The sequence below is a fragment of the Eupeodes corollae genome, chromosome 2 (genome assembly GCF_945859685.1).
Source record: "Eupeodes corollae chromosome 2, idEupCoro1.1, whole genome shotgun sequence".
Lineage (NCBI taxonomy): Eukaryota > Metazoa > Arthropoda > Insecta > Diptera > Syrphidae > Eupeodes > Eupeodes corollae.
In genome coordinates this window covers 137,933,741-137,945,137 of record NC_079148.1, presented here as the reverse complement: position 1 = coordinate 137,945,137, position 11,397 = coordinate 137,933,741, and the positions used below count along the sequence as shown (strand labels likewise).

At 32.6% G+C, this 11,397-nt stretch overlaps 1 protein-coding gene across 1 annotated transcript in view; it reads left to right on the top strand.

Annotated features, from left to right (window-relative positions):
• Nucleotides 1-335: 335 nt before the first annotated feature.
• LOC129946593 (uncharacterized) overlaps nucleotides 336-11,397 on the top strand; it is a 31,479-nt gene continuing 20,417 nt past the window's right edge. The window contains exon 1 of the mRNA XM_056056841.1: nucleotides 336-623. The gene's annotated coding sequence lies outside the window, so the exon portion shown is untranslated. The remainder of the gene's footprint in view (nucleotides 624-11,397) is intronic.

Here is an 11,397-nt window from a genome sequence, read left to right as displayed (position 1 = left end):
TGACCAATTCCACCTCTAAGTGAAGCTCATCATCACTAGTATAGCGCTACATATGTATATTGGTCAAGTACAAGCTAAGTCAAGACTAGAAAACTCCACTGCTAAAAAGTTTCCAGTCTTTACAAGATTCAAGTTTCTCACGTCTTCGGTCTCGTCGTGCATCGTCTTCGTCGTCGTCGTTATGGCCATTTGGTTGGAGCTGAAGTCTAGGTTTAGTCAAAACCCGACCATAGCCACATTGTAGATGGCTTCTATATTGGTTTAGTTTATTGTTGGCCGCGTGCAAGGTCGGTTGTGCGAGTTCTTAATCCGTGTGGACATCCGTGTAGCTTTCAAGTTCGAGTATTTTCCCGCTAGAGCAGCTCCGCCGCCGTATATGCGAGTGATTCCTGAATTAGATTATAGGAATGGCTAAAGCCAGTTAACTAAGCGGGCATTTTGTATGTTTGTTTTTTTCATGTGTGGATCAAGTGATCTTTTATCCTTGTTATTGTATCTTTTGTGTTCGGTGATTGTTCTAAAATAAATCGTGTTTACATCTTTTTGGATTTCTTATACATTCGACACGGACTTATAGCTGAAGCCTTTCTCCGTTCGTTCGGTTGCTTGATTAGTTTTGTAACGTAAGTTGACTGCTGCATTGTTCTGCATTTTTGTCTTGCAAGTGTTCCCGTTTTTATTCTTAATTGGCCAAGCATTGTGATATAATAGGACCAGTTTACAGGCCAAGTTGTAGTGTTTCAGGTTTTGTTCTTAAACAAGGCAACGATGATACGATGAGATAAGGACATGGGATTACTTAACGGTTATGACTTTGCTGTTCAACAACAGCTGTCTTATTGGTACAGGTCAAGAAAAAAATAGGTTGTGTAAATTAAGGGTTTTCATAATGATTGAAAATAAATTATGGTAAAATAGCAAATATGCAGACAAATAAATCTGATTTATTTAAAATGACCGTTGTTCACTTTTTTGTGCAGATATAAATTAAAAATCATTGTAATTGTTTACAAATACAGAGTAATACAAAACTCATCTCTTAAAAAGGAGATGCTTATTTTTGTTTGAAATTATAGCAAATACCAATTCTACTTTGACGTTTGAGAAGTTTATAAATAAAAACAGTAGTGCCAACTTTTTTCCATCTTGTTATATTTATTTATATTTTATTTATATTGAAAATATTGCATTTCCCTTGCCATAAAACTAATGGGAAGGTTTTAGAGATGCGTTGAATTGTCTGTCCTGGCTTGTTGTTGAGAGTATATCGTCCTTCTAATGAACGAATGTTGATATGAAGTTACAATCGAACATTTTGAAAAGCTGATGGGATTTCATCTAGGCTAAAACTTAAACTTGTTATATGAATGCATGTATATTTATATAGGTATTTTGACATTTTTCTGTCAAACCTACACGAGGCGAGTTCATATTACAACTTCAGAGCACATGTTTTTTTATCTTAGATTGTCTTACTTTTAATTTTTAATATTTTTAGCTCGTTGATCTCTGGATTTCTTGAGTAACGATTAGGAAAATTATTATCTAATACTTTGAGAATTTTCTCAGCAGTGGCAGAGCAGGAGAATACAAAATAATGAAATAAGAATTGCATTTCTTTTCTTCATTTTAAAATTGTGCAACAGAGAAATCTTGAAAAATCCAATCATAAGAATTAAATCATACAAAAAGGTTGTTTATGTTTCTGAAAATACAAAAATCTCAATGTTGTTAGAGATATAAACTGGCCCAATTTACACCATACATACACATCGTCCAAAAAGTCTCCATACAGCAGCTTTTCTGAGATAAAATATTTATTTTTTATTAAATCACAATCACAAATTTTTTAAATTTAGTAAAAAGGTAAAGGTGGAAACAAGTTTTTTTTAATGTAGCAACTTTGGTATTTACATTAACTACCAGTACTTTTTTTTCAAAAAAAAAAAAAACACTAAAATTGATGTGTACATCATTCAAAAACAAATGACAGCCCATCAAAGTTCAGCTGTCAAAAGTGCAGCGGAACTTATTAAATATTTCTGTTACGTCTTAAGTCGTTTATAAAATGTATTAATTTAAGTACTTAGCTTCTTAAAGTTAAATAGTAAATACAATTTTGATAAAGCGCAGGTGAATAAACATTTTGAATTAAAGCAGGAAATAGACAGTATTTCGATTGTAAGAACAGTGCATAGATTTCCTTGTTTATGTAACAGAAAGCTAGAATTTAACTACATTTTTAGAAACTACAGGAAATTGATAAATTTAAGCAACAATTGAGTAAACGCTGTGTAGATCAAAAGTTAATTTAAAAGTTGTTTAATTTCAGTACCTAAAACAGTCAAATTACAAAATTTAACTGAATCCTGTTCGCGTACTCAAAAATTTCGTAGTCTTTCGTAAAAGAGGGCACTCACGATTTCCCTAACCTACGAATTTAAGCTCAAGAAATTTCTTTGGACTGATTTGTAAAAAGTGTCAAATTTGACAGAACTATAAATAAATTAAATAAATTGCTCGCTTTTGCTGTCACTTATAAAATAAAAAATTCCTTTCCCAAGAAACAGCAACAAAATTGTAATTTTCAAGTTTTAATTTAATCAAGTTTTTTCATATAAAATAAACAATGGACCATCATGATGTTGCTTGAAGTTCACGTTGTCTTAATTTATCTAAAATAATAAATTAAGACAATAAAAATAAATAAATTCTTAACACGAAATGAAACGATGATGTTTCAAAATTTATATATTTTTTGACTGTGAAATTATGGGAAAAATTTGTTGCTTTCCCGTTCGCTTACCTTTTTGTAGTTTTGTCATTTTGTGAGAGAATTTTGCCCCCACTCTTTAAAATATCTCTTATTACGAATTTTAGTGCAGAAAGTAAGCGAACAGAACGCCATCTAACGTTTTTTTTCAACTAGTGCTTATTTCGTGAATAACGAATATGATTGTGCATAAGCTTGAACAACGATTAGAGAAGATGCCGATTTTGCCAAAAAATTCACCTTTTCAGATGAAGCTCGTTTTGATCTTTGCGGGTATATAAACAAGCAAAATTGTCACATTTGGGGCACAGAAAACCCGCATAGCCGATAAACCCAAAACGAGTCACTGTTTGGTGCGGATTATGGTCCAGTTACAGTCAATGGTGATCGTTATCGGGCCTGTTGAATGAATTTTTGTTCACAAAAATTAAAGAGGTGGATATTGGCAAACATTTTGTTTCAACAGGACGTTGCGGCGCTTCGTGGCACTCAGCCAATATTTTTATAGCATTTAAAAAAAAAGTTATTTGGTGGACCCTTTATAACACAGTTTTCAAATATAAAGCTTTTTAAATTAAAAAATTACATTTAAACTTTGAAATATAAAGATTGTCTAAAAATGTCAGTCTTGCCCTTATTGCTTTTTTTGTTTGGAAAAAGTACACGTACTAAAAGGCCACCTAACACATCTCCACTTTTTCGAACTGTGGCTGCAAATTTGTCACCAATTTTGTAGTAAGTTCTAACAATGTCAATCCTTATTAAAAGATGCATCCACTTTTAGTAATGACATAATGTTTGCTTGTCAAGTGATATTTGGCCAGTTTATAATTTTCAGATCACAGAGATTTCTGTATTCTCAGAAATATGATACAAATTTTTCATGAAAATTTCTAACTTTTGCTGTTAGAAATCTGAGAATAAAATTAGTATGATTCAAGCCCTAAAGTATTTTCTATTGCTCAATTCAAGAAGGAAGAAACGAAATGAAAAAATAGATTTATTGTTTATTTTACAAATTTTAGTTATTATTAGTTATTATTCTTTAACTTTAAGACATGACTATAAAAGCCGTCTGCCCGAGTTTAACAAAATGTACATAATAAAGTATTGTAAGAGGTACATAATATGTTAACATTCTTCTTCAATCATAGCTCTTCTATATTTCGATGCTTGTTGACAATAGTTATGCAATTCCAGTCAGTGCTATTTAAAATTATTTGCATTTCTGGTTCCTCCAGTTCTATAGTTTCCCAAAAAAAAGAATCCTGAACTCCTTTAAGACAGGACATCTTCCCAGGAAGTGATACATGTTTCCCCTTTCACGCGTATTACAAATAGTACAGAAATTTGCAAATCTTCTCTGTGGGGTATAAAGATCCATAATTTCTCCTCTCACCTTAAAAACAGTAGATATTGTGTCAGTTGAGTACTTTTTATTAAAAAAGCTGTTTTCGCAAAGATTTTGGTGTAAGCTGGCATATATTTCGCGATGGTTTGAAGTTAGTGCTTTTTCAATGCTTTCCGCTCGCATTTTTGCATCTACCGCTTTAAATAAATTATCGAACTCTTCCTTACATTGATGGATATTATTCATAGTAATCCTTAAAGTGTGACAAGCGAACTCTGCGAGTGCTTTCCAATGTTCATTAAACAATATTCTCTTCTCTATCAAGTAACTTGCTAGTCGTTTGGTCAACCTTTCTCCGTCCAGTACCATAGTTTTCGCAATGAAGTTGAAACGAAGTCGCAATTATTCTATGAATAGTGGTGAGATTCCTGTTTCAACAAATAGCATATGGTTTGGTGAGGATTGTGGAAGCTTGTACTCTACTGTATCGTATGATTTGTATCCCCACACTTGAGTTCCATACATATACCATTATTGATTTGGAAACTGCCTAGAATATTTTATTTGATTCTCATTGATATATGTTTATCATCCAGACAGTTTTTCATGCGGAACTTATGGCTGATTTAGATGAAGATAGCTTCTCCTGAAAGTGTTTTTCCATGTTCATGTTGCAGCAGATATTTATTCCCAAATATTTTTATGACTTCACTGTTTTTAATTCCTGTCCATCAAAAAACCACTTCTCATTCCTAGCGTAGCACCCACCTCCTTTTCTAAACACCATCGTTGTGGATTTATTTATGTTTACATTCAGCCTCCGTTCATCACAGTATTTTTTCAGCTGATTAATCATTCGCTGTAAACGTTCAGGTATGTCTGCAAGGAGCACCAAATCATCTGCATACATCAAAACTTTAATAAGGATACCCCCAATTCTTACACCGCCACATAAATAATCTGGAATGTCGTCTATAAACATTATGAATGCTTGCGGACATAAATTCCTTGTTTCACATATGTAACCGCTTCAAAAAATTTGACATTTGGCTACCGTCCCAAACAGCAGAAGTAGTTTGTTCATACAATTTTTCATCAAATTGCCAAATTGTCTTGATAGACGCATAATTTATAAAAAAGTCGGTTTCTGTCCACCGTATCAAATGCAGCTTTTAGATCAACAAAAAACGCATAGAGCTTTCTTTTTTCTCTAATAAATGTCGTATTCAGAATGAAGATTTGATTTATGGTCGAGTAGTTCTCACGGAATCCTGCCTGAAATTCGCTTAAGCATCTGTTTGTGAAATCAAACTCTTAAACCGATTTGCCATAACACCCATTAATATTTTTTGCACTGAATTTAAAAATGAAATGTCTCTATAATTATCAGCCTGATTAGGGTCTCCTTTTTAACTTCCCATAGGAAGTTATTGTAATGGCTCCGATTTGTCAAATTAAAAAGAGGATGGGATGCGACCCACACTGATAACTTAACATCCCGTTTGTCGATTTGTCTTGCTTAAAAGTTTGTCTATATGTACTAGTATCAATTTTACCAAATTTGCGTACTATTTTTTATAGATTTTATTTTTTATGAAAAAACGGACTGTTGGATTTTTATATAAAAATCACTGAATATCGAAAACAATATTTTCTGTAAAATAAAATAAGTTTGAAGCCAATATTTTTAATTTTTGAAAAGCTTTTTGAGTCGAAAGTAAATTTTTACCAAGTTTTAGTATTGTTTTTTTAGAGTTTTATTTTTTGTAAAAAACCGTCAATTCGATTTTCTTCAAAATTCTATAGAATGTTGAAAACAATATTTTCTATTAGATAAAATTAGTTTGAAGCCAATATTTTATAGTTTTGAAAAGATATTTGAGTCGAAAATCAATTTTTACCAACTTTTATAAATTTTTTTTAAAGGTTTTTATTTTTTGTAAAAAAACTGTCAATTCGATTTTTCTCAACATTTTTCAAAATGTTGAAAACAATATTTCTTATAAGATAAAATAAGCTTGAAGTCTAAATTTCAAGTTTTTGAAAAGATATTTGAATCGATATTCAATTTTTACGAACTTTGAGTAATGTTTTTTTTTAGATTTTTATTTTTTATAAAAAAAACTGTCAATTCGATTTTTCTCAAAATTTTATTAGATTTCAAAAACATTATTCTCCGTTGCACAAAATTGTTTTGGAGATAAAATCATATTTTAGTCGTAAAATTTTCGAGGTGACAAATTTTTTTTTTTCAGTTTTTTTGATTTAGAAAAAGAACCGTTAAATAGATTTTTTTTCAAAAAATATACTTCTTTGAGATCACGTTACAGTTTATTATATAAAATTTAATTCAAGTCTCTTTTTGGTTCGTAAGATATTTAGGGTTAACCAAAATTTTCACCTTTTTTTTAAACTGCTATGGTAAAAAAACCACCCACGCAATTTTCTTGAGAGCCCTTTCTGCATCTTTCTGCCTTTTTATCTGTATAACAAAATTTATTTGAAGTCGATATTTCTTCTGGTACTTGAGCTATGGACGAAGAAAAAAACTTCGCGAACGTACGGACGTACGAACTTACGTACACACGCACGCACAGACATCTTTTTAAAAATCTTTTATTTCGACTCTAGGGACCTTGAAACGTCGAAAAATGTCAAAATTTTCAATTTGACAAATCGGACCCATTACAATAACTTCCTATGGGAAGTTAAAAATTTTGACATTTCTCGACGTTTCAAGGTCCCTAAAGTCGAAATAAAAGATTTTTAGAAAGATGTTTGTGCGTGCGTGTGTACGTACGTTCTTACTTCCGTACGTTCGCGACGTTTTTTTCGTTGTCTATAGCTCAAGTACCAGAAGAGATATCGACTTCAAATAAATTTTGTTATACAGATAATAAGACAGAAAGATGCAGAAAGGGCTCTCAAGAAAATTGCGTGGGTGGTTTTTTTACCATAGCAGTTTAAAAAAAGGTGAACAATTTGGTTAGCCCTAAATATCTCATGAACCAATGACGCTACAGACTTGAATTAAATTTTATATTAAATATTGTAACGTAATACAAAACAAGTATATTTTTGGCAAAAAATCCAATAAACGGTTTTTTTTTATAAATCAAAAGAAACTGAAAAAAAAATTGCCACCTCGAAAATTTTACGACTAAAATATGATTTCATCTCCAAAACAATTTTGTGTAACAAACAATAATGTTTTTGACATCTGATAAAATTTTGAAAAAAATCTAATTGACAGTTTTTTTTATAAAAAAATAAAAACCTAAAAAACATTACTCAAAGTTGGGAAAAATTGAATTTTGACTCAAATATCTTTTCAAAAATGGAGACTTAGGCTTCAAACTTATTTTATCTTACAAGAAATTTTGTTTTAAACATTCTGAAAAATGTTGAATAAAATCGAATTGACAGTTTTTTACAAAAAATAAAAACTTAAAAAAAATTAATAAAAGTTGGTAAAAATTGATTTTCGACTCAAATATCTTTTAAAAATTTAAAATATTGGCTTCAAACTCGTTTTATCTCACAGAAAATATTGTTTCGATATTCAGTAATTTTTATATAAAATTCCAACAGTCCGTTTTTCATAAAAAATAAAATCTATAAAAAATAGTACGCAAATTTGGTAAAAATTGATACGAGTACATATAGAAAAACTTTTAAGCAAGACAAATGGACAGACGGGATGGGAAGTTATCAGTGTGGGTCGCACCCCATCCTCTTTTTTAAGGATTGGAACAGTACGCTTTGGTAAAAAATTTCTAATAAATCATCATTGGCATATTTGAAAAATTCAATACTAATGCCGTCAGTTCCTGGCGCTTTGCGATCTTTACTTTTACTTACGTGCCTCTTACTTCTGCTTGAGTGATGGGTTTATCCAAAATCCAAATTAGTACATCTGGTCTTGCATACTGAAAACGAGGCTGGAGCAGAGAGAAAAAACTAATTTAATTTTTTTCTCTCTGGCTGGAGTAAGGAATCGAGATGATTCAGCATATTACTGAAATATGTTTTAAGCTGTGCTGCATTGATATTAAGTCCAATTTTAAATTTTCTTCCATTTATTTTATTGAGCATTTTCCACAGAGTTGCTGAGTCCTTGCATTGCGAAATTTCGGTTGCCGTGATTCTTTGAAACTCTGTTTTCTTGATTTGGCAGGTGTTTTTGTAATCTTTTTTTGCATTTAAATACATAAGCTTGTAGTTGAGTTCATCGTACTTACATCTCTTTATATTATAATAATTAAACTCAGCATAACAAAGCTCATAAAAACACTTTTCAATTAAGGTTATTATTTCTCCTTGCAACAAATCAATTTAATACCGAAATTTATAGCCAATGTTAAGTTATATTTTGTGCCTATAGAAACATGGTATACTTTGAAGGTGGAGTAGAAACCAAGCCCACAGAGCTCACCTAAGTCTTTTTTTGTCATCTGAATTAAAGTAATTTGATGTGTTTGTCGTTACAATTCTTAATCAAATTTAAAATCTCAGCCTTAAGAAACAATTTGTGTCATATTCACTTACCAAAGATTGTAGCACTTTCTTTTAAATAATATTCATGTCACTCATGGTTTCAAAAAAGCGTTTTTTGTAAGTCGTAAGCTAAGTACTCCTAAATGTTGTTTCTGTTATTATTTTAAAAGGTAATCTTTTATAATTACATTAATTGTGCATTATCTACATAAGTTCAAACATATGCTTTTGAATATTTAATTTAGTTAATCTTTTAATCGTTTATTGTTGTTGATTTATCAAACAGATTTAATGCACGTTTATTCCTATAACATTTGGAATACTTAATCTACACATTAAGCTTTCATTAACCAGAAATTAATATTTTAAACGCCACACATAATTTAAATTGCTACAATGCACCCTCAGCATAGTTAATTTAATTAAAATTCAAATGATATCAAATGGATTGCTTGAATTGCACTTTCCTTTCGTTTTTATAGATTTCTTGAGCCAAATAAAATAAAAACACAATATTACCTAATGGCGATTTTTGTCTGCCAAAGTTACTCCACTCCACAAGACGTCGCGGTCGTCTGCTGTCAATGGGTTATATCGGCTTGTCTATATTACAACAATATATATGTAGCTCACGTCTCAGGAATGCAAAACTGTCAATTTAATTTCATTATAGTCGTACATTATTTTGCGTTGGTGGACTTTCTTTTGTTCAAAATGGATTCAACTTACAAAAAAAAATGACCAATCGAAAGTACATATAAGTATGTAGGTATGTTGGCTTTTATCTAAAGGTAAATAATATTAACTTTTGATGAGTGGCTTATTATTTATTCTTGTCATGGTTGTTGGCATTCATTGGCATTAATGCCGGCTTATAACTGACATGTGAACGCGAGGAGTATGTGATCGAACATTGGAAAACTGTCGAATTTAAATTTATTTTACAATTTCGGGTCAGGCGCATTATCGTATCTTGTTTTCAGTTGAAAAAAAAGACAGGAAGCCATAAAAAAGTAACAATACTTTTAGAAACTTGGAGCCTCAGACCATAGTATGATATTTTTTAAAAAATGTTAAAAAGAAGATTTTAAACATTGTTTTGTGGTCGAAACAACCACCTCTTAGTGCTTGTTACTATTTGGGCAGCTGTCATTGAAATTGTTAAAATTCACTAGTAAGCATTTTCCAACCATTATGCTGTGGTCGCAATTTTTCAAGAAAAGTTTACTGACCGTATTTTTACTCAAAGAAGTGTTCACTGCAAGATCTTGTAATTTAGGTCTATGCCAATGCTCCACAATCCATTCAATAAATTACAAATTGAATGAGACGATATGTTTAGTTACTTACTTAAGGTGGCGCTACAGTCCTGTGTGAACTAGGGCCTCACTCAACAAACTTCTCCATCTAGCTCGGTCCCTAGCTAGCTGTCTCGAGTTTCGCAATCCAAGTTGGTTGAGGTCTTCACCCACCTGAGTGCGCCACCTGAGTCGTGGATTCGAAGACCTTCCGGGCTAGAGTGTTCATGTCCATTCGCTCAACATGACCAAGCCATCTAAGCCGTTGGACTTTAATTCTGCTAACTAGGTCAGTGTCACTTTACAGCCCTTACAGTTAGTCTTTATGTCTTCTCCTCCATTCTCCATCTATGCGTACTGGACCAAAAATCACCCGAAGAATTTTTTTCTCGAAGCATCCTAAGACGTTCTCATCTTTCTTTGACAGGGTCCAGGCCTCAGCGCCATAAATTAGAACCGGGATAATGAGTGTCTTATAGATGGAGATTTTAGGACTTTACTTCTCAATTGCCTTCTAAGTCCAAAGAAGCAGCGATTTGCAAGAGTTATTCTTCGTTTGATTTCAGCGCTGGTGTCGTTGTCTGTATTTATAGCGGTGCCTAGGTAGACAAAGTCCTCAACTACCTCGAAGTTTTAGCTGTCCATGGTGACGTTTTGTCCAAGACGTCGTTGTTCAGTGTCTTTTTTTGATGACACCATATACTTGGTCTTGCCCTCATTGACCACTAAACCCATCTTCTTCGCTTCCGTCGCAATGCTCAAAAACGCTCCACTGACATTACGCTTCAATCTTCCAATTATGTTAATATCATCTGCGTATCCGAGTAATTGGATGGACCTTTGGAAGATTATGCCTCTAGTATTGACGGTTGAGTTTTGCACAATTCATTCCAGAACGATATTGAAGAAGAGGCATGACAGTGCATCGCCTTGTCTAAAACCTTTTTTTACATAAAATGCATCGGTGAGATCTTTTCCGACCTTGATAGAGCAGCGTGCATTCTCCATCGTCATTCTGCACAAACGGATAAATTTTACAGGGATGCCAAAACTAGACATTCATCTGTAGAATTCTTCCCTAAAGATGCTGTCATACGCGGCTTTAAAATCGATAAAGAGATGGTGGGCATCGATATGAAGCTCCTGGGTTTTTTTCAATGTCTACCGTCTTGTGAATATTAGGTCGATAATGGACTTTCCTGGTCTGAAGCCACACTGATAAGGACCTATCAGGTTGTTGACGAACGGCTTCACACGTTCACATAATACGGCAGAGAGGATCTTGTTTGCAATGTTAAGGAGACTGATGCCTCTTCTTTTTTATGTATCGGGCATCTATGCTGAGATTCCACTCATGGGGCATGCTTTCTTCCGACCATATTTTGCAGATGAGTTGGTGCACGCTTCCTACCAAGTCATAGTCTGCTGCTAAATAGTTCGGCAGCAATTTCATCAGCTCCAGCAGGTTTGTTTGACTT